The sequence below is a fragment of the Schistocerca nitens genome, chromosome 2, assembly GCF_023898315.1.
Source record: "Schistocerca nitens isolate TAMUIC-IGC-003100 chromosome 2, iqSchNite1.1, whole genome shotgun sequence".
In the NCBI taxonomy this organism is placed as follows: domain Eukaryota; kingdom Metazoa; phylum Arthropoda; class Insecta; order Orthoptera; family Acrididae; genus Schistocerca; species Schistocerca nitens.
Window position 1 is genome coordinate 1,021,417,034 of NC_064615.1, and position 27,812 is coordinate 1,021,444,845.

General features: G+C 42.6%; 1 protein-coding gene and 1 non-coding gene across 6 annotated transcripts in view; both read left to right on the forward strand.

Moving 5' to 3' along the window:
• The window catches only part of LOC126237366 (prolyl 4-hydroxylase subunit alpha-2), an 840,261-nt gene that overhangs the window by 496,218 nt on the left and 316,231 nt on the right, over positions 1-27,812 (forward strand). The window lies entirely within an intron of this gene.
• Trnas-cga (transfer RNA serine (anticodon CGA)) lies at positions 17,710-17,784 on the forward strand. The gene has a single exon. It is a non-coding gene; the product is annotated as a tRNA-Ser (tRNA).

Genomic DNA, 27,812 nt, shown 5'->3' on the forward strand with positions numbered 1-27,812 from the left:
AATTGGTCAGTATTCTGTCTAGCCTGAGCATCCCTGAGTGGGTGATTTGTGGCCGCGTTACACGGGTCCGTCATATCTGTTATGTTCTAATGATATTCCAGGACACTTTTGTTTAAAATTTTGTAAATTCCTCCAAGTTTGTAAATTCCTTTTATTGCCATTAATCGTGTGTTTGCTGAGACCTGTTTAATTTGTTTAATGGCGGTGTTGGTAGCTTCACTGCCTCACCGTACTTTATTAACAAAGTTCTGTATTTACTTTAGTAGCCTGTTTACTAAAGTTCTTTAAAAAAAAATTTTTTAACTGTTGTATTGCTATAAATTACTTGATTGACGTTAGCAGCGTGTTTAAAAGTTTTTTTTTTTTGCAGTACTGCTAGCTTCTGTGTTTTTTAAAAAAAATTGTTTTTAAATTGTTGTATTACTATAAATTACTTGATTGCCGTTAGCGGCGTGTTTAATAGGCTATTTATTGCCGTTAGCGGCGTGTTTTAAAAGGTTGTTTATTGCCGTACTGCTAGCTTCTGTGTTTTTTTTTAATTTTTTTTTAAATTCTTGTATTGCTATAAATTACTTGATTGCCGTTAGCGGCGTGTTTAAAAGGCTGTTTATTGCCGTACTGCTAGTTTCTGTAAGATACGAATAAAACATTTGTGAAAACCTCAACTCGACTGTAAACTACTAGAAATTTGGCACCGTTTCCCAACTTGTGGTGTGGCTTGTAGTAACCGTAACCACTGTGTGTGTTACCATCGCTATGCTATAGACGTTGTCTAACCCTATTTGGGCCAGTGAGGAGGATGTATAGTTGCTGCATGAAAGCAAGACACCTCAATCAACAGCAACTACTCTTTCTGCCACATTTACATCTTCGACGGCAAGAGCATTTGGTGAGTACAAAATAGTTCATCCTTACACTGTGAATGTGACCCCTAGGCGTCCGTTGCAAACAACAATGTTGCACGAAAAGGTGGGCGAGGTAACATCTGGAAAGGAAGATGGACCAGTGATGTTGAGCTGTTTTCAGCGATGAATCAGGGTTTCTCCAACGTCTGATAGTCATCGCAGAAGAGGATGGAGATGGCCAGGTACCAACGCACGTGCCTCGAGTTCGACACGGAAGTGGGTCTGTCTCATTTTGGGGCGCCTCATGTACGGATACCAGACTCTCCTCATTGGCATCCACGATAGTTTTAGAACTGGACAGTATCCTCCCACCTACTGTCTAGCCTTGAAGTCAACATTTCTGCAACGTGTTCCTCTTTCAAGAGGCTAATGCGCGAGCTCATGGCATCCAACTCATGAATACCGTGTTCGATGACACTGGACTCAACCGAATGGAAAGGTCTGTGGCATCTGCTGACCTGATCTCTAATGAGCAAGATTAGGCCAGCTGAAACTGAAACTGCGTCTTTAGAGAAACCATCCTCACACAGTGCATGCCCTCCGAAAGGTGGAACAGGCTCACTGTAAAGTATCAACCAGTTTATGAGCAGCACACAGACCGAGCACGTTACGGTGCACGGGATGAGAGCATTATATTATTCAATGTTACCAGTCACCAGATTTTGACTTCACATATGTACAGAGATGTGCAGTGTCGATCGCACTGCCATTGTTTTGATTATAACTTTGTTTTTTATTTCACAAAAAAGTTTATTTATTTATTTTTTAGCTTCATACGGCTTATTCTTTCTCTGCTTGCTCAAAAAATGGTTCAAATGGCTCTGAGCACTATGGGACTTAACATCGGAGGTCATCAGTCCCCTAGAACTTAGAACTACTTAAACCTAACTAACCTAAGGACATCACACACATCCATGCCCGAGGCAGGATTCGAACCTGCGACCGTAGCAGTCACGCGGTTCCGGACTGAGCGCCTAGAACCGCTAGACCACCGCGGCCGGCTCTGCTTGCTCCATCCGAATTTTAGACAATACACATTTGTCGATATGACAGTAGTACAAAACGTTTCTGTGCAGCTCGTGTCTACAGCATCTCATCAATAGTATTACGAAACTGATTTGTATTGTGGAATCGACTAATAAATATCACTAGTGGCGTACGCGCCAGTATACGAGCAGGAGGGGAGTATTGCGTAGTCAGTATACAGGGTGGTCCATTGATCGTGACCGGGCCAGACATCTCACGAGATAAGCGTCAAACGAAAAAACTACAAAGAACGAAACTTGTCTAACTTGAAGGGGGAAACCAGATGGCGCTATGGTTGGCCCGCTAGATGGCGCTGCCATAGGTCAAACGGATATCAACTGCGTTTTTTTTTTAAATAGGAACCCTCATTTTTAATTACATATTCGTGTAGTACGTAAAGAAATATGAATGTTTTAGTTGGACCACTATTTTCGCTTTGTGATCGATGGCGCTGTAATAGTCACAAGCATATGGCTCACAATTTTAGACCAACAGTTGGTAACAGGTAGGTTTTCTAAATTAAAATACAGAACGTAGGTACGTTTGAACATTTTATTTCGGTTGTTCCAATGTGATACATGTTCCTTTGTGAACTTATCATCTCTGAGAACGCATGCTGTTACAGCGTGATTACGTGTAAATATCACATTAATGCAATAAATTCTCAAAATGATGTCCGTCAACCTCAATGCATTTGGCAATACGTGTAACAACATTCCCCTCAACAGCGAGTAGTTCGCTTTCCGTAATGTTCGCACATGCATTGACAGTGCGCTGACGCATGTTGTCAGGCGTTGTCGATGGATCACGATGGCAAATATCCTTCAACTTTCCCCACAGAAAGAAATCCGGAGACGTCAGATCCGGTGAACGTGCGGGCCATGGTAAGGTGCTTCGACGACCAATCCACCAGTCATGAATTATACTATTCAATACCGCTTCAACCGCACGCGAGCTATGTGCCGGACATCTATCACGTTGGAAGTACATCTCCATTCTGTCATGCAGTGAAACATCTTGTAGTAATATCGGTATAACATTACACAGGATATCAGCATACATTGCACCATTTAGATTGCCATCGATAACATGGGGGCCAATTATCCTTCCTCCCATAATGCCGCACCATACATTAACCCGCCAAGGACGCTGATGTTCCACTTGTCGCAGCCGTCGTGGTTTTCCGTTGCCCAACAGTGGATATTACGCCGGTTTACGTTACTGATGTTGGTGAATGACGCTTCGTCGGTAAATAGAACGCGTCCAAAAAATCTGTCATAGTCCCGTAATTTCTCTTGTTTCCAGTGGCAGAACTGTACACGACGTTCAAAGTCGTCGCCATGCAATTCCTGGTGCATAGAAATAAGGTACGTGTGCAATTGATGTTGATGTAGCGTTCTCAACACCGATGTTTTTGAGATTCCCGATTCTCGAGCAATTTGTCTGCTACTGATGTGCGGATTAGCCGCGACATCAGCTAAAACACCTACTCGGGCATCGTCATTTGTTGCAGGTCGTGGTTGACGTTTCACATGTGACTGAACACTTCCTGTTTCCTTAAATAACGTAACTATCCGGCGATCGGTCCGGACACTTGGATAATGTCGTCCAGGATACCGAGCAGCATACATAGCACACGCTCGTTGGGTATTTTGTTCACGATAGCCATACTCAACACGATATCGACCTTTTCCGCAATTGGGTCCATTTTAACACGGATAATGTATCACGAAGCAAATACCGTCCGCATGGCGGAATGTTACGTGATACCACGTACTTATACGTTTGTGACTATTACAGCGCCATCTGTCACAAAGCGAAAATCGTGGTCCAATTAAAACATTCATATTTCTTTACGCACTACACGAATATGTATAAAAATGGGGGTTCCTATTTAAAAAAACACAGTTGATATCCGTTTGACCTATGGCAGCGCCATCTAGCTGGCCAACCATAGCGCCATCTGGTTTCCTCCTTCAAGCTAGAGGAATTTCGTTCTTTACATTTTTTTCGTTTGATGTTTATTTCGTGAGATATTTGGCCAGGTCACTATCAATGGGCCACCCTGTAGATGGAGAAACAGCAGAATGGGTCGGCCACGAGAACTCGGTGACTCCGAACGTAGACTAGTGACTGCGTGCGGTCTGAGTAACGAACCCCTCAGGGAATTTTTAACCCTCCTAAAGCTGGCCAAATCGACTGTGATGGTGCGACTATGAAGTGGAAACGCGGAGGAACAAGCTGATGAACTGACAGACAGGGACTGTCGAGCATTGCGGAGGATGGCTGGAAAAACCGCATGAAATTGACAGAAAGACTCGCTCGTGAGTTGCAAAGTCACCAGCAGTCCATCTAGCACAATTTCTGTGCTTAGGAAGATAAAAAATGGGGTACAGTGCTCGAGCACCTCTTCATGATCCCCATATTTCTGAAAATGCTGAGTGAAGCTTGAGGCAATGTAAAGAGCGACGCCGCTGGATAGTGGATGAATATAAACGAGTGATGAATCACACTATACCCTGTGGCAATGATTTGGCAGATGCCTGGGGAAAGTTACATGTCAACACGTGTATTGCCGACGGTTAAGTACTGAGGAGGTGGTGTTGAAGTATAGGTGTGTGTTTTGTGGTTGGTTGTGGCCCCAATGGAACACCGCTGAGATGAGTTAGAAAGTCGACCATCCTTGGTTTCGGTTCTTGAGGAACAAATGGGCTGCCATTCCTCCAAAAACACCTCACTGAAAGTGATTCCCAGGAGAGTTAAAGCCGTCATAAAGGCGAAAGGTGGATACTTCACATACTAATGTCCACTAATAGATGTCCAGTACTTTTGATCATATAGTGTTGATAACATACGTCTGTCTATCGCGATCGCCACTGGGCTTGTTCTTAATTTCATCGCTTCTTTCTTTGCTTTTATTTTGTGCAATCACTTCTGATAGCTTTTCCTGAAGCTCACGTTGTCGCTGTCTTCACCAGTAGGCTAACAAGCTCCGAAGACAGTATCCATTCGTGTTTTTGCTTGGCTCTTACATGTCTTCAGTTTTTCTTATTGTCTTGTGTGATCGCCCGACGTTCGGAGTTAGAAAGGGGCAAGAACCCTGAACGTTATTCACGCTAAGGGACCTCGTCGACTATCACAGTGTTAATTACACACATTTTCACTTTCGAACTATTGAATGAATAGAGCAATAGCTAGCTCTCGTTTCGTTTTCGCAGCGTAACCTTACTCCAAAATTTCGTTAGAGCGACTCTGTGTGACGCAGCCTTAGTGATGTACATGTTTTTCACAAACTGTGCCACGCCAGAGGCGGCTGCGCGTGTATCATTTGACTATTAAATAAAAAGGAAAAAGAAGGCTGGTTAGGCAATGGCGGTGAATTCTGTTATCTCTCTGTAGTCGTTTATTCAAGTGTATCGTCAAGCAAAAAGATTACACTTCCAAGCTAGCAGCAAGCCAGAGTGACGTTTTCACGACGCTGGAGAAAACGCCACCTCTGTCACGTTGGTAACATACTGAATCCATAAAATTAGTTAGTTGGTTAGTTAGCTGCATGAATGATTTTGCACGATTGATCGTGACTATGTAGAACGAGTCGTTTTACATTCAGTCGCAATTTAATTTGTACATATGATTACATCCAGATATATTACATCCTGGGTAAGTGATCAAAAATTTTTGTTGCTGTATTGTGCACATATTTTTGTGCTAAAGACGATCTTAATGTGAAATAAAGAATGTCATTTTTTTTCCTACTGGTACTGTAATTATGTACGTCATTGTTCCTTTTGAACTGTAGTGGATTATTTACAACAAACTTCATGAGAGAATAAACATACGGCAAGCCGTAGTCAGAATGCCCGAAATCCTTAAACAGATACCTGCAGGATGATCGTATGTGGGCACCACATATTATTCCTACAGAATGTTCTTGCGCAATGAAGACTTTCTCTCTTAAAGATGAGTTGCTCCAGAACATTATTTCATATGACATTATTAAATGAAAATATACAAAAATGTCAACTTATTGATCTGCAATGATTCTAAGCGCAAATGTGTGAACTAGGTTATTTTAAGAGTTCCAAAATGTGCTTTTACCAATTTAAATTCTCATCACTATGATCACCTAAGAATTTTGAAGTTTCCATCCTATTTATTATTTATTTCCTCACCGTATGTTACTCATATCGTTGGTGTGTTGTCTCTAGATGTGCAGAACTGAATACGTTATGTCTTTTTAAAACTGATGGTGAGGCAATCCATTCCTTCTTATGCTTGGATTGTTTACAGTGCTAGTGTCATATGGAAAAAGAACTATTTCTCCTTGTAAATTAGACAGAAGAGCGTTTACTTATATGAGGAGCAATAATCGACCTAAGACTGAGCCTTGGGGAACCCCATACGTGATTTCTCCCCAGTCAGCATTATGTCTCCTGACTATATTGGTTGAATTAAATGGGGCATTGGCATCCACTGACGTGAGTTAGTAGTAATATTTGTAATTACTAGGGACCTAAAGATGTAACGTCTCGTTTATCCCAAATTAACATTTACTTGGCCAAATTAGCATGTATTATTTTGGAAACGGCTAGGCATATAAATTTAAAAGAATTTGAAGCGTAGGCTAAATTCTGTAGTTGATAAATAGTTTATTAATTATTACAGTTGATAAGTCTCTTTCAGTAAAGAGATAAAACTGCCGTTTTACGTCTAAAATAGGGCCAAATGTGAAAGTGATACTACTTACAGAATTTTGAAGTGAAACATGTAAATCATAAGTATCATTTGTGACTTTATGCGTTATATGCCATTCAGTAACGAACACTGATGTGCAAAACTTAATGCCGAAAGTCCCTTTCGCATGCTGTGATACTGCCACGTAACATAGTTCGAAGGGTTTAAGGTCCCGTCGACATCGAGGTCATTAGACATGCAGCACACACTTGGAATGTTTTTAACGATGAGGAATGAAATTGGCCGTACCATTTCAAAGGACCCATCCCGGCGTTTTCCTGGTGTGATTCAGGGAATCATGTAAAGCCTAAATCTGAAAAACCGGACGCAGATTTGAACCGTCGTGCTCCCGAATGCGAGTCCAGTGTGCCTACCGCAGTGCCATCTTGCTCGGTATCACAGCTCGATGAAACTTGGACCGTACACAGAAAGAACTGCTACGGTATAGTACCGAAGGTAAATGAAAAAATACGCAATGAGACGAACAAAACTGACACTCTTATTGAAAGACAATAATTAGACTGATGTCACCGCGATTTATGATGGACCTCAGGTCGTTACAAAAGGCGGGACATGGTTCTTAATAGTGTGTGTGATCACCTTGGACGGTAATGCGTACTGTGCTATGTGCTTTCATGCTGGCCGCAAGGGTGGCAAGGAGTTCTTGCGGTAGCGCGCTCCATTCCTCCACCTTTACGGTTAACAACTGCTGGCTGGTCGTTGGACTAAGTCGACGTCCTGTAGTACCTGTTGCCAAGGTAGCCAGCACTTGCTCGATGCGATTTAAGTCGTTGGCAGGCCAGTCCATTCGCAGAATATCCTCCCGTTTCAGGAGCTCCGTCACCTGCGCAATTCGATGCGGCCGCACATTGTCATCCATAAAAATGAAGTCAGGGTCGAATGCGTCACTGGAAAGACGCACTTCGGTAAGGAGTACAGTGTCAAATAACGTTCATCATAAAAATGAACCTGATGTATACTGTAGTGGACTGACAAGGCAGCCAGTCCACAGTGACGGGTAGCCGAAAGGGCACACGTATACACACGCCGACTGGCGCGAAGTCTGGAACAGGATTCGTAATGAATGTGATAAAGAAAAGAACGTAGCTACTAGAACACTTAACTTTTATATCGTCCTTTGGTATACAGCTTTCTTGATGATACAAGTGAGACTCTTTAGATTCATGAAGTAACTAATGGCGCCTTGCTAGGTCGTAGCCATGGACTTAGCTGAAGGCTATTCTAACTGTCTCTCGGCAAATGAGAGAAAGGCTTCGTACGTGTAGTCGCTAGCAATGTCTTCCGTACAACTGGGGCGAGTGCTCGTACGTCTCTCGAGACCTGCCTTGTGGTGGCGCTCGGTCTGCGAACCTGACAGTGGCGACACGCGGGTCCGACATGTACTAATGGACCGCGGCCGATTTAAGCTACCACCTAGCAAGTGTGGTGTCTGGCGGTGACACCACATATACATTGCACTTTGTATTCTTCCTCGTTTGCTGGAACGTCATTGGATTTCCGTTTTCACGTGGGACTGCAGCCAAGCTGTCTCGAGTGCTGTCAAGTTCGATAATAAGGGTACGTTTTGTGCCGTGCGTTACGCGCACTTCGACTGGGTGACAATACGGCACAACAGCTTTACCGAGCCGGCCGGTGTGGCCGTGCGGTTCTAGGCAGTCTGGAACCGCGTGACCGCTACGGTCGCAGGTTCGAATCCTGCCTCGGGCATGGATGTGTGTGATGTCCTTAGGTTAGTTAGGTTTAAGTAGTTCTTAGTTCTAGGGGACTGATGACCACAGATGTTAAGTCCCATAGTGCTCAGAGCCAGCCAGCTTTATCGGCGCATTTAACTTGGACAACACTGACCGGTCAGCTGGTACAGCTAGCCTGCAGTGGCATGGCCAGCTGCAGTTCACACGTAAAAAGAGACGAGCACAGGAGCAGTACAGCTTCGAATGTCATTTAATTTTTAAGCAGAATGAAATAATACACTGCAGATCTCCCACAGTACGCTCCTTAGACGACTAGACGAAAACCGCAACACGTTATCGTTTTTAGCTTACGTGCTGTTAATTAAAAACAAGAGTGATGAAAATTCCTGACTTAACCACGAGGTAATTTTTCGGCATAAGCTGTGTGTAACGTAAGAGAGTACTGAAGGATTTCACCGTGTAGTTAAATACTGCAGCCACTGAAGGTATTACTTAGTCAGTCGTCTGGTAATCTCTTACCTCCTTCGTTATCCGAATCCAAGAAATACATTTCAATTCTGGAAGTGTTACCTGCTACGTTAATGATGAGTCAAAAACCAGAATCTACGAAGCCAACCAGCCGCAGCATTTTCTCTTATTCGCCGGCCGGTGTGGCCGAGCGGTTCTAGGCGCTACAATCTGGAACCGCGCGACCGCTACGTCGCAGGTTTGAATCCTGCCTCGGGCATGGATGTGTGTGATGTCCTTAGGTTCGTTAGGTTTAAGTAGTTCTAAGTTGAAACCTCACCTTAGAAAAATTTATAAATGACAGTGCTGGAAAACCTCTACGTTATTTGATTTTCAAACAGTTGAGCATAACTGAACGTACTCAGACATTTCTCTCTTTACTTATTCTGATCAACACTAAACTGCCACACAATATTTTTAGCGCAACGCAATCTGACTTTCAGTAATCTCTACAAAAGAATGGCACTGACTAACAATAACCTATACCCTTCATGAATCACTTACCTCACAAAAATCTTCGTTACTCGAACTACTGCAATACAGCGAGCGCCAATACTGCCAGCTAAATAAAAGATTCTAACTACTGAAGGCACTAACTACTGATAGGCATAGTTAGCAAATGAAAGATTTTGATAGAGAACAAACAATGAATTTACCTTAATGATGTTAAAATGTCATTATATTCATGATATCCAGTATTAAAAATTTACTCTTTCTGATGGACACACGTCCAGATTGTCCGCTCTCAACATTCTGCCATCTCTCTCCCCACATCCACCACTGCTGGCGGCTCACCTCCATCTGCGCAACGCTACGCGCTGTTCACATCCATCTGCCCAACACTACAATAGCGAGTATTAAAACAATGACAACCAGCCACAGACTGCACACGGCACAGCCAGTGATTTTCATACAAAGCGCTACGTGGCGTTACCAATATAAAAACCTAAACAACCTACTTACAAAGTTCTAGGGGACTGATGACCTCACAAGAAGTCCCATAGTGCTCAGAGCCATTTGAACCATTCTCTTCTTCTTTTATGACGAGCCGTTCCATATCCCGCCACCTTTCGGCAGTGACGTGTGAAAAAGCTGCGTGCGTTAGTTCCAGTACGTCAGGCAGTTCATCAGTCTTGTTACTTCTCGGGTTGAATCACGTAGCTTGGCACCAGATCAGTTCTGTTGGGTTCATATTGTAACGGGACAGTAGCAAATGTAAAAATGCAGCATTTGTAAGATGTGCCCGATGTTGTGGAAATGATTGTTTTTCATGTTTCTGCGATACTTATCTACCTCTAAGGTATAAAACGATGGACATAGGCCAAATAAAGAGTATTTGGTTTTTCATTTTTGCCTAAAAAAACTAAATTGTTATGTTTTCTTAATTTAAACAACTTTTTATGAACAGCGTTTCATAAAACATCGATAATTAAGAATTTATACTTGAAATGGAAACAGGAATTTCGCGTCCAATATGTAATTAGAAACAAGAAGACGTGCATTATTCATAAAAAATGATACTGAGTTTTATAATTACGAGATGTGGGTATTTCACATTGAACGAGAAGAAAATGATACGGGTGAGATTTGAACCAACGCACGAATAACGGCAATTGGGTCACAGTTCATTACGCTATCGGCTGCGCTACACGTTCAATATGGGTTTATCAACTGCAGTATATACAACCCCGGGAAAACTTCAAAGCCGATTATCTCCGTAAATTTACGAAAAACATTAAGAACAGCCTATTTTTCGTCACTTTTAACTGTCCCACGCGCGTGTTTTCATACGGAGCATTAACAGCGCGACAATCAGAGCACAAGTGGCGCTGCTAAGGATATCCTACTTCCATATCGCTGGCAGCGAGTTATATGCAATGCTACTGACTGCTTTTATGAGCAGCAAATCTTTGAAACGCGCATCCTCGAGGCCTGTCTAAAAGGTACCCGACCTTAAGCCAGAAAAAATATTTCGATTACCTGACGGGGTTGGGACCCCAATCCCTTTCAAAGTGGGCCCCTTGTGCACGCATACACTTAGCCCACCGATCCTTCCCCACTGCCGGAAACACCTCTGGAAGTCTTCTTTTGGAATGGTGTTCAGCTCCGTTGTCGTGTTCCGCATTATCTCTTCTCTACTCTCAAAACTGGATCCTTTCAGTGGCATCTTCAATTTTGGAAACAACCAGAAGTCGCAAGGAGCCATGTCTGGAGAGTAGGAATGTTGGCGAACGGATGTAATTCCATGTTTGTCCAAGAAATTTTGAATCAAATGGGATGAATTGCGGGGGCGTTGTCGTGATGCAGTTGTCAGTTTTTCGCCTTGCACATGTCTGGTCTCTTGCGCCGAACTGCGTCACGGAGTCGCCGGAGAATATCTTGATAGCACTCCTTTGTCACTGTTTGTCCTTCCGGTGCATATTCGTGATGCACAGTTCCACGGACATCAAAGAAAGTCAGTATCACCTTGATTTTGCTTCGCACCTGCCGCACTTTCTTCAGCCTTGTAGACTCGGGGTGCTTCCATTGCGACGACTGTCTTTTTGTTTCTGCGTCGTACCCGAACACCCATGACTCATCTCTACTGATCATGGGGTTCAGAAACCCAGGATCAGTGTTGGTGGTGTCCAGAGGGTCCTGTGCAACGTCAAAACGAAGGTCCTTCTTTTCGGGCGACAACAACTTGCACACGAATTTCGCAGCCACTCGGCGCGTGTTCAAATCATCACCCAAAATTGCATGTGCAGAATCTTTACTCACTCCAACCTCTTGGGCAATCTCCCGCACGGTCAAACGACCATCTGCCATTACCAAATTTTGCACCCCCTCAACAACAGCTGCACTCCGAGCAGTTTGGGGCCTGCCAGAACGCTGGTCACTCTCCGCTGATGTGCGGCCATTATTGAATAGGTTGAACCACTCCTTAATTTGTGTTACACCCACCGCATCTTATCCAAGCACCTGCTGAATCTTACGAACTATTTCGCTTTGAGAAACACCAAGCTTTTGACAAAATTTGATGCAGTATCTTTGCTCAATACGTTCAGTCATCTTGAGAGAATCGGTAACCCGACGAACACGTAGTGTAGCATCTCACTCAGCGACCGACAGGCAGAGACTGACGCGCTGGAAGGCAGCGACAAAATTCACGCATGTGCATAAAGGTCTCTTCCTTTACTGTGTACAGTGGCGCCGCGTTATTGTCTCTATTTTGCGCGGGAAAATCAAAGGTCGTATACTTTTCAGACAGACCTCGTACTTTGCATAAGTTGCAAGTAAATGGTTGCAACTATTACAGTTCCAACCCACGTGTATCCCTAACCTATAAACGAATGTAGACCCAATGTTGTGAAATTAGCTCCATTTACGAGGGTGGGCTGAAAAGTAGTGCTACCGAATTTTGTACGTGAAAACTCTTAACCCTCTACTGTCCAAATTATTATTTACTGTAGAAAAAATATTTATGTGCACAAAATGTTAAAGAATAATGTATTTAACACATATAAGGAGAATGTGTGTTTTTAAAATTATTTATATTTTCAAAATAGGTCTGTGACTCTGAGGTCACAGTGAGCAGTTGAACTTTTTGTTCAATTTTCTAAGAATATTGGAGTATTTCTATTACAAGACAGGAATGCATCTGCATGTTACAGTAATATTGGAAGTAAATAAAGAATAATGGGATGACAATTAATTACAGGCAAAAATACAGACAAGACAATAATTTTAATAAATACAAAGTTAAAAATTCATTTTAGTGTCATAATTTTTCAGGTTTATTTTTAGCTTCTGATATGAACTATTTAGTATGAAAATGAGAAAAACAATTACAGTTTGGTGTAAAGCAAAGATTCACTTTATATTTTGTACTAAACACTTTCGTGCACCATTACATCCTGGCTTTTTGCAACGTCCTCTTTTTTTTCTGAAAACTGAGGCCAGTGGCCCATTCCATCCTTGGTTCAAATGGCTCTGAGCACTATGGGACTTAACATCTGAGGTCATCAGTCCCCTAGAACTTAGAACTACTTATACCTAACTAACCTAAGGACATCACATACATCCATGCCCGAGGCAGGATTCGAACCTGGGACCGTAGCAGTCGCGCGGCTCCGGACTGAAGCGCCTAGAACCATTCCATCCTTTCTCACTTCTTTTTCAAGCAGTGGCGCTGCTGACCCAATTTTCTTCTTCAACTGAATTGCAGTTTCAGTTGACGAACAACTGGGCCTTCCCCTTTTTCTCTGTCCGTCCTTATTCTGTTTGCAAAGACAAGCAGCAACAGTAGGTTTGAACTCCAATAGGCTGAGCTGATTTAGTTTTCCCACCTTACACTCTGTACAGTCTCTTCTGTATAGTAGCCACGCACTGACTACAGTCAGATCAAGCAAGTGAAATACAAGTCTTAAATATCACTTCTTCGACCGGATTTAGATGCGATACAATGCTATCAGCGAGTCCAACAGATCAACACCACCCATGCACTGACTGTAATAGTGAACAATACTGGGGTATACAACATTTATTTTTTCTTTCTTTGCACGGTCCCATTTCTCCGCTGTTGATGTTGGAAGAGCACCAGCAAAAGTAATGAGCACATGAACAGGCTTGTTGTCATACCATTTTACTGCACACAAACGTGACGCCATCAGTTCTAGATAAACGCCCCTCATAACTCCCTCGACCACTCTTTTTCATCTCTTTGTCGGACGTGAACGTTCAACCTTAGAGCCGATTAGGTCTCACAGTACCTAAAGACTGAATACCAATTTTTTCTAGTTCAACTACTAACCGAACTCCTCAAAACCAATTATCAAAATACAGTTTGTGAAACATGTGTCTAGGTATCACAGAAGCCAAGCGAAGAACAACGTTTCCACTCACACCGACATCAGGCAAGGAAGGGTCATGGTTCACATTCCCTGCCTATATCTCTAAATTATGTGCAATTCCATTTGTATCACACCAGACAAGTGCTTTACAACCTCATTTTTTAGGTTTACTTGTCACATAATTCTTCAAGCTATGTTTTACCTTGAAAGGAATCATCTGTTTGTCTATTGACAACTTTTCACTCATGGGGATACTTTGAAAATTTCCAACCAATGACTCCAGAAAAGGCCCGATCTTATACAATTTGTCAGCTGGATCTATATTTTCATTATCGTTGAAATGGAGTCCTAATTTTAGCTGCTGCCACCTATTGCGGCTCATTATATCAGAAACAACTGGAATCCGAGGTGTAGTTTTCCAGTACATACGAGACGATGGAAGTCCATAAATGGACATGTACATACAACAACCAAAAAATTGTTCAGTTTCATTTTTATCACTGTTTATTGGTTTAGAAATGTCTTTCTGTATTGCATATAAGTTGGTTTGAGAAGCAACTTGTGCCACAATTTTTTCGTCTAACAACTGCCTGAAATAGGTAACAGGTTGACGAGGCTCTTCCGGTGCACAAGGGAGAGAGCTCATCCATGGTTGAACAGGACGAATAATACGATGGGTAGTACGTCTCCGGTCATTTTGACTTGAACTTCATCACTAATGTTCTCGTTATCACTTTCATTACGTACAAGTACACCCTTATCACTGTCCTCTGCACTACCATTATCACTCTCGGCTATAATTATATTACCTTGACGATTTTCTCCTATCTCAGAATCGTCCTCACTATCTGAAGCCAAGACAGAACCTTCTGATTCATACCTAGAAATAGGCCTAACTTCATATTCTTCATCTTCTTTCCGTTTTCCATAAAAATTTCTGGAAACCACTACTCTAACAAAGTGGGGTTATGATTCCATTATTGCCCAACGTTACTTCAGAGAAAGAGACCTAAATTCCATCATAAACAGGCAAAATTTATACTTAGATGATTGCAGTGTTTTAATAATGGAGAATGATACTTACATTTATTAATAAGTATTTTTGTTTCTTGAAAATAGAATCACTGTAAATAATAACCAAACTAGCGCCAGCACCGAAAGCCGACAAATGAGTGCAACCCAACACTCAACGCTACTTACCAAAGAAAATATTATATTGGTGTCTGTGCAAAGAACCTAAAAATAAAGCAGTCATATTGTAGCACTCAAGTCACACTGGTCAAGAAAGGAATATCGCTCTTACTGGGAAATATAATGATGCAATTTGACGTGACTTCAGAGTCACGGTGGGTAATAGAGAGCTTGTTGTTGTTGTTTAGAGCTAAGACTATTTAAATAAAACAAACGTTATTAACATTCTACATCTTTATTTTTCATGTCTACATATTTATTTCTGAACATTATCACCCTGGCGGCCATCATATTTCTGTCAATGGGAAGCCAGTTTGATTGTATCGTAATTTAAACCTAAAAAATGACTTTGCTGACGGAGCCACAACCTGTCCTGTTCTTGCAGCGCTTCATCGCCGTCAAAGTGAAGTCCTTGAAAGTCTTCGTTGAGTTTTGGAAACGGATGAAAATCAGATGGCACATAAAGAAAACGTAGTCCATAAACTGTTCGTTGTTTTTCTCAAAAAGTAATGAAGATACCATTAAAAAAATCAGCAGTATTCTTCTACTGATTCTAATTATTTGAAACTCTGCTTAAAAATCATGTCGTAATGGCGGATCATACTACTATTTGGGCATTACGAATAATCACTGTTAAAGGATGAAAACTCAGATTGGAGAACTCTATTTTTTCGTGTGAAGTCGTGCGTTTTCAAGGGCTACAATCAGACAAAGGCATGCTATGTAGACACAGGCATCAGATCAGCTTTCTATTTTTATTATAACGAATGAATGAATGGTTAAATTTTGACTTACAACTGCTGCCTTAATTTTGTTTCTTTTCTATTATTTTATAGAAATGGAAGACAAATAATAAGCTTTTGTGTAAAATTTGTAGCGTTCTTTTTATTTCGTAATTTTGAATGATAACCTGTTTTGTAGTGTCATATATTTATTTACTTTATTACAAGAATTTGAATACAACTGATTTTTTATCAGAAAACGAAAAACGCCCTTTCAAAAAATTCAAATGAGTAATTTAGATAGCAGACAAAATAGAACATTTGCCAAGAACAATTACATGGCAACAGTTAAAATTTCAGTAATGAATTAATCCATTGGTCCATATTCATTGTCCGATATGTTTATAAACACTCGTTCCTATAATGTGTTGATCTGTAAGTCGCCTCCTTTTATCAGAAAGATTATCATTCAGAGACGATACCAATCCTTCAGAAGACACAGAAGGTCCTACCAACGATAAACATTTTTGGGCTACGAGTCATAAGTCTGGTATACATATTCGACTCCCCTCACAGAAAATAAAAGGGTCACTGCTTCTGGGTAACAAAGGACAACAGATACATTACTGGCTCAGCAATGCTGTATCGTTTCTTATGTCACGTGTTTATTTCTCGTTCCTATCGCCATTGTTATTAAAATAGCTCTGATCGTTTTCCCCATTTTGTATAATAATGAACGTTTCAAAACAATGGAAATTTCTTGAATAAAAATTAGGCTTCTTAAAGGAGTGTTATGTAGAAATCAAAAATTTTGGCAACATTTCTTTGCCGAATTGATAGAGGTGTTTTTTGCCCGTCTAACAACCCTACCACAACAAAGGTCAAAAATTAATTATGATTGTAGTGTTGCTCACGCTGCTAAATATTACATTTTCGGGCAACAACAAAGTTATATTATGTGGCAGGTGTCATTAGAGCACAGTTAATAAAGTCATTTCATGAAATAATAGATAAACTAGGCACTCATCTTTTCGTGTTTTCCACGCTGGTCTCGTTGTGAACTCATGGCTCAATCGTCGAAAATCTAGGTGGTGATGATTCCTAACTCGGATGCAAAGAGGCCTAGGTGTTATTCTGCGATATTCAAAAGTTTTATAGATGTATTTGGTAAACCATTCTTGAAGATTAAACTTTTGCAAGTTAGGACAATGCTGATGTAAAAAAGTAATCAGCACGCCGAATTTAAGTTAACCTTCTTTCTTATTACTTTTGTTGCACCATCACTTCACGATATAGAACATACTAGAAGATATCTTCCTCACTGTTAAAGTTCACGTTTCATAAACTGACTACAATTTGCGTCTTTTCAACATGACGACCAAGACTTGACTCCCTAATTACCGCTTACGCGCCCAAAAAATCAGAGTTACAAGTACATCAAAGATCGTAGTGACAAAAGAAAGAATACACATAAGAATAATATCATTGCAATATAAACATATCGATGTGTCAAAGTACCTCTACATTAATGAAATCAAATCTGAATGTTGTCACAGAAATATGTTAACTATTCTACAGAAACACAGTAGAATATTGCTGGTATCGAGAGGAGGTGAGGTGCCAAAATTGTTACTTAATTCAAGTACCATTACACCCGGTTATTAATAACAAATCACAGCTTCACTTCTGCCAGTACATCATCTCCTACCTTCCAAACTTTACAGAAGCTCTCCTGCGAACCTGGCAGATGTGAAGCTGTGAGGACGGGGCGTGAGTCGTGCTTGGATAGCTCAGATGGTAGAGCACTTGCCTGCGAAAGGCAAAGGTCCCGAGTTCGAGTCTCGGCCCGGCACACACTTTTAATCTGCCAGGAAGTTTCATATCAGCGCACACTCCGCTGCAGAGTGAAAATCTCCTTCTGGAAACAACCCCCAGGCTGTGGCTAAGCCATGTCTCCCCAATATCCTTTCTTTCAGGAGTGCTAGTTCTGCAAGGTTCGCAGGAGAGCTTCTGTAAAGTTTGGAAGGTAGGAGACGATGTACTGGCAGAAGTGAAGCTGTGAGGACGGGGCGTGAGTCGCGCCTGGGTGGCTCAGATGGTAGAGCACTTGCCCCCGAAAGGCAAAGGTCCCGAGTTCGAGTCTCGGCCCGGCACACGGTTTTAATCTGCCAGGAAGTTTCACTCAAATCTGTTACAACTGATACCTGATAAACATCGAAAAATACCGGTTGTTCACAAGAAAAATGCCGGTATCTATTTTAGCTGGTGTTCTTTTTTTTTTTTTTATCCCCACTGCGAAACACTAAACGTGGCAACGAGCACAGTGCCGGTGGCCCCGTTCTTTGCTCCTCTTCACTGCGAATCAGCCATTTAGGTACCGACCTCTTCCGCCCCTTTTGCCTAGCACTGGCATCCCCGCGCAATAAACGTCTCCGAGAGCCCTAGCAGAGTGAGGACGCGCACTTTGGGGTCCTCAGGAAGAGAGACCGGCACGCAATACGACGCGACACGACCCGACGCGATGACACGGATTGCCGGGGCGTGAGATGCAGGACGCCCGGCAGGTGCTCCATTTCCCTCGCTGCTCGCTGGCCCGTTCTTTAATTAACGGCGCCGCGCGTTTTGGGACACTCGCTTCTCCCACGGCAGCTGCAAGTGCTCCGCTATTAAGGCTGCCCTTTTAATGAAGCCACAGCAGGTTGGCGCTCCAGTGGAAATGCCGCGCGACTGCGAAGCCAGTAGGTGAATGTGTAAGTGTGTGTGTGTGTGTGTGTGTGCGTGGGTTTTCTCAGCATGTGTCGTAATGGCGGTAGCGCTGTTTCCGCAGTGCCGCAACTTCATACTCCGCCCTGCTCTATGACGCAAAAGTACCTACCCTCTTCCGCATCATTATCCTACTAGCAGAGGCGGGTTGAAACGGTTTTACTTGATTTCTGGAATGCAGTTCCGCCCCATAGCCTGCCTTTTTTCATTAGTTTTCGGATCTCTTTGATGCGGTCCTCCACGACTGCCTCTCTTGTGGCAATCTCCTCAGAGTAGCATCTACACCAAACGTTCTCTATTCTTTGTTAGACGTACAATGAGGTGACGAAAGTCGGGCGATATCTACTTTTCCCCGTCATGGCGCAATAGCTCGACGTTCAAGGACTCAAGAAATCGCTGGAAGTCCCCTGCAGAAATACTCACCCATGTTGCCTCTATGTTGTTGTTGTTGTGGTCTTCAGTCCTGAGACTGGTTTGATGCAGCTCTCCACGTTACTCTATCCTGTGCAAGCTTCTTCATCTCCCAGTACCTACTGCATCCTACATCCTTCTGAATCTGCTTAGTGTATTCATCTATTGGTCTCCCTCTACGATTTTTACCCTCCACGCTGCCCTCCAATACTAAATTGGTGATCCCTCGATGTCTCAGAACATGTCCTACCAACCGATCCCTTCTTCTAGTAAAGTTGTGCCACATTCTCCTCTTCTCCCCAATTCTATTCAATACCTCCTCATTAGTTATGTGGTCTACCCAGCTAATCTTGAGCATTCTTCTGTAGCACCACATTTCGAAAGCTTCTATTCTCTTCTTGTCTAAACTATTTATCGTCCACGTTTCACTTCCATACATGGCTACACTCCATACAAATACTTTCAGAAACGACTTCCTGGCATTTAAATCTATACTCGATGTTAACAAATCTTTCTTCTTCAGTAACGCTTTTCTTGCCATTGCCAGTCTACATTTTATATCCTCTCTACTTCGACCATCATCAGTTATTTTGCTCCCCAAATAGCAAAACTCCTTTACTACTTTAAGTGTGTCATTTCCTAATCTAATTCCCTCAGCATCACCCGACTTAATTTGACTACATTCCATTATCTTCGTTTTGCTTTTGTTGATGTTCATCTTATACCCTCCTTTCAGGACACTGTCCATTCCGTTCAACTGCTCTTCCAAGTCCTTTCCTGTCTCTGACAGAATTACAATGTCATCGGCGAACCTCAAAGTTTTTATTTCTTCTCTATACAGATTGAATAGCATCGGGGAGAGGCTACAACCCTGTCTCACTCCCTTCCCAACCACTGCTTCCCTTTCATATCCCTCGACTCTTATAACTGTCATCTGGTTTCTGTACAAATTATAAATAGCCTTTTGCTCCTTGGATTTTACCCCTGCCACTTTCAGAATTTGTAAGAGAGTATTCCAATCAACATTGTCAAAATCTTTGTCTAAGTCTACCAATGCTAGAAACGTAGGTTTGCCTTTCCTTAATCTTTCTTCTAAGATAAGTCGTAGGGTCAGTATTGCCTCACGTGTTCCAACATTTCTACGGAATCCAAACTGATCTTCCCCGTGGTCGGCTTCTAGCCGTCCATAATTGCGAAAGTGTTACCGGTGCACGGTGTTGCACCAGAAGTGACCTCTCGATTATATTTCACAGTGTTCCATGGCATTCACGTTGCGTAATATGGTGGCCAAATCATTCGCTCGAACTGTCCAGAATGGTCTTCATAGCAGTGGTCAAGAACTGTGGCCCAGTGGCATGGCACATCGTCATTCCATTGTAGTTTGGAACATGAAATCCATCAATGGCTGCAAATGGTCTCAAAGCAGCCGAACATAATTATTTCCAGTCAATGACCGGTGCATTTGCATCAGAGGACCGAGTCCATGTAAACACAGCTCACACCATTATGGAGCCACCACCAGCTTCGAGAGTGCCATGTTGACAACTTGGGATCATGTCTTCGTGGGGTGTGCGCCACACTCGAATGCTATGATCAGCTCTTACCAACCGAAATCGAGACTCATTTGACCAGGCTACAGTTTTACAGTCGTCTAGGATCCAACCGATATGGTCACGAGCCCAGGACAGGCGCTGCAAACGATGTCTACATCTACATCTACAGCCATACTCCGCAAGCCACCTGACGGTGTGTGGCGGAGGGTACCCTGAGTACCTCTATCTGTTCTCCCTCCTATTACAGTCTCGTATTGTACGTGGAAAGAAAGATTGTCGGTATGCCTCTGTGTGGGCTCTAATGTCTCTGATTTTATCCTCATGATATGTTCGCGAGATATACGTAGGAGGCAGCAATATACTGCTTGACTCCGCGGTGAAGGTATGTTCTCGAAACTTCAACAAAAGTCCGTACCGAACTACTGACCGTCTCTCCTGCAGAGTCTTCCACTGGAGTTTATCTACCATCTCCGTAACGCTTTCGCGATTACTAAATGATCCTGTAACTAAGCGCGCTACTCTCCGTTGAATCTTCTCTATCTCTTGTATCAACCCTATCTGGTACGGATCCCACACTTGTGAGCAATATTCAAGCAGTGGGCGAACAAGTGTTCTGTAACCTACTTCCTTTGTTTTCGGATTGCATTTCCTTCGGATTCTTCCAATGAATCGCAGTCTGGCATCTGCTTTACCGACGATCAACTTTATATGATCATTCCATTTTAAATCACTCCTAATGCGTACTCCCACATAATTTATGGAATTAACTGCTTCCAGTTGCTGACCTGCTATATTGTAGCTAAATGATAAAGGATCTTTCTTTCTATGTATTCGCGGCACATAACACTTGTCTACATTGCGATTCAATTGCCATTCGCTGCACCATTCGTCAATTCGTTGCAGATCCTCCTGCATTTCAGTACAATTTTCCATTGTTACAACCTCTCGATATACTACAGCATCATCCGCAAAAAGCCTCAGTGAACTTCCGATGTTATCCACGAGGTCATTTACGTATATTGTGAATAGCAACGGTCCTACGACACTCCCCTGCGGCACACCTGAAATCACTCTTACTCCGGAAGACCTCTCGCCATTGAGAATGACATGCTGCGTTCTGCTATTTAGGAACTCTTCAGTCCAATCACACAATTGGTCTGATAGTCCATATGCTCTCACTTTGTTCATTAAACGGCTGTGGGGAACTGTATCGAACGCCTTGCGGAAGTCAAGAAACACGGCATCTACCTGGGAACCCGTGTCAATGGCCCTCTGAGTCTCGTGGACGAATAGCGTCGTGCTGGTAGCAAAGGTACTCGTGTCTGGCCGTCTGCTGCCATAGTCTATTAAATTTCGCCGCACTGTAGCAACGGATACGTTCGTCGTACGTCCCACATTGATTTCTGCGGTTATTTGACGCAGTATTGCCTGTCTGTTAGCAGTGACAACTCCATACAAATGCCGCTGCTATCGGTCGTTAAGTGAAGGTCGTCAGCCACTGCGTTCCCCGTGGTGAGAGGTAATGCCTGGAATTTGGTATTCTCTTCACACCCTTAGCTCTGTGGATCTCGGAATATTGAATTCACTAATGATTTCCAAAATGGAATGTCCCATGCGTCCTGCTCCAACTACCATTCTGCGCTGAGTCTGTTAATTCCCGTCTTGCGGCCATAATGGTATGGGAAACCTTTTCACATGAATTACCTGAGTACAAGTGACAGCTCCGTCAATGCACTGCCCTTTTATACCATGTGTGCGCGATACTACGGCCATCTGTTTATGCGGATATCGCTATCCCATGACACCTTAGAGTACATTTTAGATTCCAGCCAGGAACATAAGCCTTCCTGTATCCTCTTGGTATATGTTTCTTTACGATGGCACATACTAATCCCGTAAAGCTCTTATAATTCTGTATTTTAGATGGGACCAACTGTATATTATGTTCCAGTTCGCTAGTGAATTTTGACCAGTTGGCTTTGGTAAAGTTCCAGCGTGGCAATGGGACTGATCTGATGGCAGGCGTTTCCAGGTCAACTTTGACCAGTTCTGGTCTGTGCTGACTTCGTGGGAAGTTGTCTAGAATGTTCCTGCTGCACTTCAGAGGTCTTCCGGATGAGTCCTTTGAGACGAAATATAGATCCGGGTTATAGTCCTTGTTGCATCTAACAGAATGGAAGGAACCCTTACTTTAGCATAGTACAACAGAAAGAGGTCTTCAACATCGGCCCACTCTGACACGTCTTGGCCCTCTTTGTCGGTATAATCTTATCCCCAGTAGGTGCTCTTGCTGGTAAAATCTCCGAGGATTACAGCTGGATGTTGGATGTTCTGAATGGCCTCATTAAAGATCCAAGGCTGTGATGGAGGCTTATAGATGTTTGTAATTTCAATGCCTGCAATCTTCATTTTGGAGACAAACATATTATTGATCACATTTGTACTTATTGTTTCAGCTTGATCTGTATTGTTTTTTACATACATTGCACTACCATAACTTCTGTTAATAGTTGCATTAAAAGCAAGCTATATCCTGTAATCTTGCATCTTGCATAATGCTGATTTTGATTTTCGCAGTGAGTCTCTTGCAGCACGACAACATCCACCCTGTGGTCGCACAGTAATTTTGTTAAATATTCAATTTTTGATCGGCTTACTCCTTCTATATTGAATTGTAAAACTCTTAATAAAACAGTCCTCTGACGAGGGCCATTTTGAGCTTGAGTCATGTTGCTATATCTTCCAGCAGTTGCTGGAATATCCTGAGGGAAAACTTAGGGTCCAGCAGCCAACGTTGTTGCTTTCTTGGCACCCCCCCCCCCCCTCCGCCCAGTGGTCACGTGTGGGGCACCTTGAGGTTCAACCCACGGAAGTGAAGCAACGACGACCTCAACTACAATAATGAAGAAGTGAAATGGAAAACTTGCCAAAAGATTTTTTCTCTGTAGTTGAATGATCTGCGAACTCATGAAATAATGCACCGCAGAAATAATAAGACAACATGGATGAGAAACCATCATGGCAGAATAGAATAAATAAATTCATTAAAACACATCATGTTACCAAGAACACATACGGCAAAAAATGTTTCTCAATAGCCACAGAGCTGAAACACTACAAAATAGTCACATAGCCACATATAACATATGCTGTTGTTGTTGTTGTGGTCTTCAGTCCTGAGACTGGTTTGATGCAGCTCTCCATGCTACTCTATCCTGTGCAAGCTTCTTCATCTCCCAGTACCTACTGCTACCTACATCCTTCTGAATCTGCTTAGTGTATTGATCTCTTGGTCTCCCTCTACGATTTTTACCCTCCACGCTGCCCTCCAATGCTAAATTTGTGATCCCTTGATGCCTCAAAACATGTCCTACCAACCGATCCCTTCTTCTAGTCAAGTTGTGCCACAAACTTCTCTTTTCCCCAATCCTATTCAATACCTCCTCATTAGTTACGTGATCTACCCACCTTATCTTCAGCATTCTTCTGTAGCACCACATTTCGAAAGCTTCTATTCTCTTCTTGTCCAAACTATTTATCGTCCATGTTTCACTTCCATACATGGCCACACTCCATACAAATACTTTCAGAAACGACTTCCTCACACTTAAATCTACACTCGATGTTAACAAATTTCTCTTCTTCAGAAACGATTTCCTTGCCATTGCCAGTCTACATTTTATATCCTCCCTACTTCGACCATCATCAGTTATTTTGCTCCCTAAATAGCAAAACTCCTTTACTACTTTAAGTGTCTCATTTCCTAATCTAATCCCCTCAGCATCACCCGCTTTAATTTGACTACATTCCATTATCCTCGTTTTGCTTTTGTTGATGTTCATCTTACAGCCTCCTTTCAAGACACTGTCCATTCCGTTCAACTGCTCTTCCAAGTCTTTTGCTGTCTCTGACAGAATTACAATGTCATCGGCGAACCTCAAAGTTTTTACTTCTTCTTCATGATTTTTAATACCTACTCCGAATTTTTCTTTTGTTTCCTTTACTGCTTGCGCAATATACAGATTGAATAACATCGGGGAGAGGCTACAACCCTGTCTCACTCCTTTTCCAACCACTGCTTCCCTTTCATGCCCCCCGACTCTTATAACTGCCATCTGGTTTCTGTACAAATTGTAAATAGCCTTTCGCTCCCTGTATTTTACCCCTGACAACATCAGAATTTGAAAGAGAGTATTCCAGTTAACGTTGTCAAAAGCTTTCTCTAGGTCTACAAATGTTAGAAACGTAGGTTTGCCTTTTCTTAATCTTTCTTCTAAGATAAGTCGTAAGGTTAGTATTGCCTCACGTGTTCCAACATTTCTACGGAATCCAAACTGATCTTCCCCGAGGTCCGCTTCTACCAGTTTTTCCATTCGTGTGTAAAGAATTCGCGTTAGTATTTTGCAGCTGTGACTTATTAAACTGATAGTTCGGTAATTTTCACATCTGTCAACACCTGCTTTCTTTGGGATTGGAATTATTATATTCTTCTTGAAGTCTGTGGGTATTTCGCCTGTCTCATACATCTTGCTCACCAGATGGTAGAGTTTTGTCATGACTGGCTCTCCCAAGGCCATCAGTAGTTCTAATGGAATGTTGTCTACTCCCGGGGCCTTGTTTCGACTCAGGTCTTTCAGTGCTCTGTCAAACTCTTCACGCAGTATCTTATCTCCCATTTCATCTTCATTTACATCCTCTTCCATTTCCATAATATTGTCCTCAAGTACATCGCCCTTGTACAAACCCTCTATATACTCCTTCCACCTTTCTGCCCTCCCTTCTTTGCTTAGAACATATGCTAGCGAAACTGTATTAAAACAACCAACACTGTAGCAATAGACAGATAACTCAAAATAGAAAGAAAGATAAAAAAGAAAGATAAAAAAATACAAAAACGATGGAGTTTCGAGAATAGCTTCAAATGATACAGTTTATAAAGAAATAGAACCAATGACAAGTACAGTGAAAAAGAAACGGATCTCTTTCCTAGGCCATTTGATGAGGACAACAGAAAATATAATTAGCAGGAAAATAATTGAGACGTTATGGAATAGTAAGAGTGGCATTAGATGGATCGCAGAGATCAAGGAGAACATGATCAAATTACAGATTACGATGGAGGATTTGAAAGGTAAGACAGACGCACTCAAGATACTTCAAGACAAACATATCACACTACCAATAAAAACTACAAACAGAGAATGGGAAGGGTGATCTCGGATGAGGAAAGAAGGGCACGATGTGAAAGAATGAAAAAGTATTATGTCAACAAAAAACAGAAGAACCTAGTTCATAATACTGACTAAAGTGGTCCGATGTAGTCCATAAAATAAATGAATAAAATGCACCGTAGATTTCATGCCATGCTGTACCTTTCTTATTTCGATCCTTCTATTCCTCCGTCCGTATACACCAAATACACTGCCTTTTCTCCTCCTCCATTGCCTCCCTGTCGATTTTCTCCACGTCTAGAAGACGCATTGTGGTAGTCAAAAATGGTTCAAATGGCTCTGAGCACTATGGGACTTAACATCTGAGGTCATCAGTCCCCTAGAACTTAGAACTACTTAAACCTAACTAACCTAAGGACATCACACACATCCATGCCCGAGGCAGGATTCAAACCTGCGACCGTAGCAGTCGCGCGGTTCAGGACTGGAGCGCCTAGAGCCGCTCGGTCACAACGGCCGGCTGTGGTAGTCACTCTATGGTCCCACATACGTAGCGGAACACGCAAGACTTCCTGCTGTCAACTGGCAGCTCCGTTCCCAACACTGCCGTCTGGGGTTCTTTTCGCACGCCTGCCGCATCGCTCATGTGAATTGCCCTATTCTCGTGGCCCATATAGCACTACGGCTGTCGCTGTGCGATTTCCGTCTCGCTATGAGCGATGCGTCTGGCAGGCGGCGAAATTGCGCAGCTGCAGACGTTCCGCCTGCATCTACCCTATGCGCCATAGCGGCGCGTCTCTTTCCCATGCAGTTGACGTTTCGCAAATATTCCGCTTCTGTGGCTCCGGCCTTAGTGGTTTACATAATTTTAATATCCGCTGACACGGGTAAGGGACTTGCGGATGTGGTAAGGATAGCATTTCTGTTATCCTTGCGCGCCTTTAACCATAGCCGCTTTCTGGCTGTTTGCGAAATATTGACGCAGAAAATTCTACGTAATATGGTGGTCCGTATTGATCAAGAGTCGATTAAGCGTTATCTCTAGCATGTACTTACGGCGATTCTGGGCGCCTGAAATTCGTACGAGACATGTGAGTACGATGTTGCCGAGCCCGGCTGATCGCTCGCGGGCGCATTCCGCACGTGTTGCGGAGCTTGGAGACCGTCGGCACGTGGCCAGCACCTGCTGTCTTCCGCATGCCTGCTGCCATCACGCGCGCACCCAAGCGGACGTTTCGATAACCCCAGGGGGGGTCAGGCAAAAGCTTGGGCACGCACTTGCTGTTCCCAGCGTATAGCGCGAGTTATGGAAAGAGGGCTCAACACTTTCAGCAGCACTCACGTAAATCCGACGTGTAGCAGAGGACTCAGATGGAGTAGCAGGGTGGCATTTTGAAAGCAGTGCTGGCAGCCCTTAGGTATCTCTCTGTCCACACTTATTTGCCGTTTTAAAATGGCGGAACGGAAAAACGCATTGTAATTAAGGCTTGATTCTGTAGACCTATTTTTCTACGATTTTATGACTATATAATAGATATTACGTCTCGTACAAAAGCTTACAAACAATTGCTAGTGGAACAGGAAAGGAAATGGTTAGTTGTTTCAGCAAATACTATCCTCCATGCATTTATCAGTGACTTGTCGGTATGTATATAGATTACTCAGTCTACTATTTATTTAATAAACTGGGAGCAAGTACGTAAAATAAATACTTCAAAGTGTGACCAGTAAGAAAAATTGTGCTTTAGGTTCGCAAAAACGAGAAAATAAATATGCAGAAATAGGAAAAAAGGGACGAATTAGCAGGGATATAATCGTTAATATGTGGCAAATTCGGTTTTTTCGGACACTTGCGGAAGTACTGGCGTACTGTCAAGTCATTTTGCAAGATTATCAGTGCAAAAATGTACGTCAGGCTCTGTAATACTATAAAGTGCCGTATCATACCGAAAACTACCAAAAATCGAGTCCATCTGAACTGTGACACCTATCGCAAAGAAGCAGAATGCAATATCACTTGCCCTTAAGAGTTACGTAATTGGTTTATTCCCGGTATCAAATGGATACAGTTAAAATGTTTGCGCAACATATATAAATAATCCACGACATGTACGAAAAGAATCCGTCTGTACTAGGGATGTAGTGACATTCTAAATATACAGGGACAAACACACGACGTCCCGAGAACACGTGACCAGGCCGGCAAAGTATGTTGACAACACAAAATCTGTTCTGCGCATGTGAATGCTCACTCCAGAGATATTTACTCTATGGGAAAATCTAGT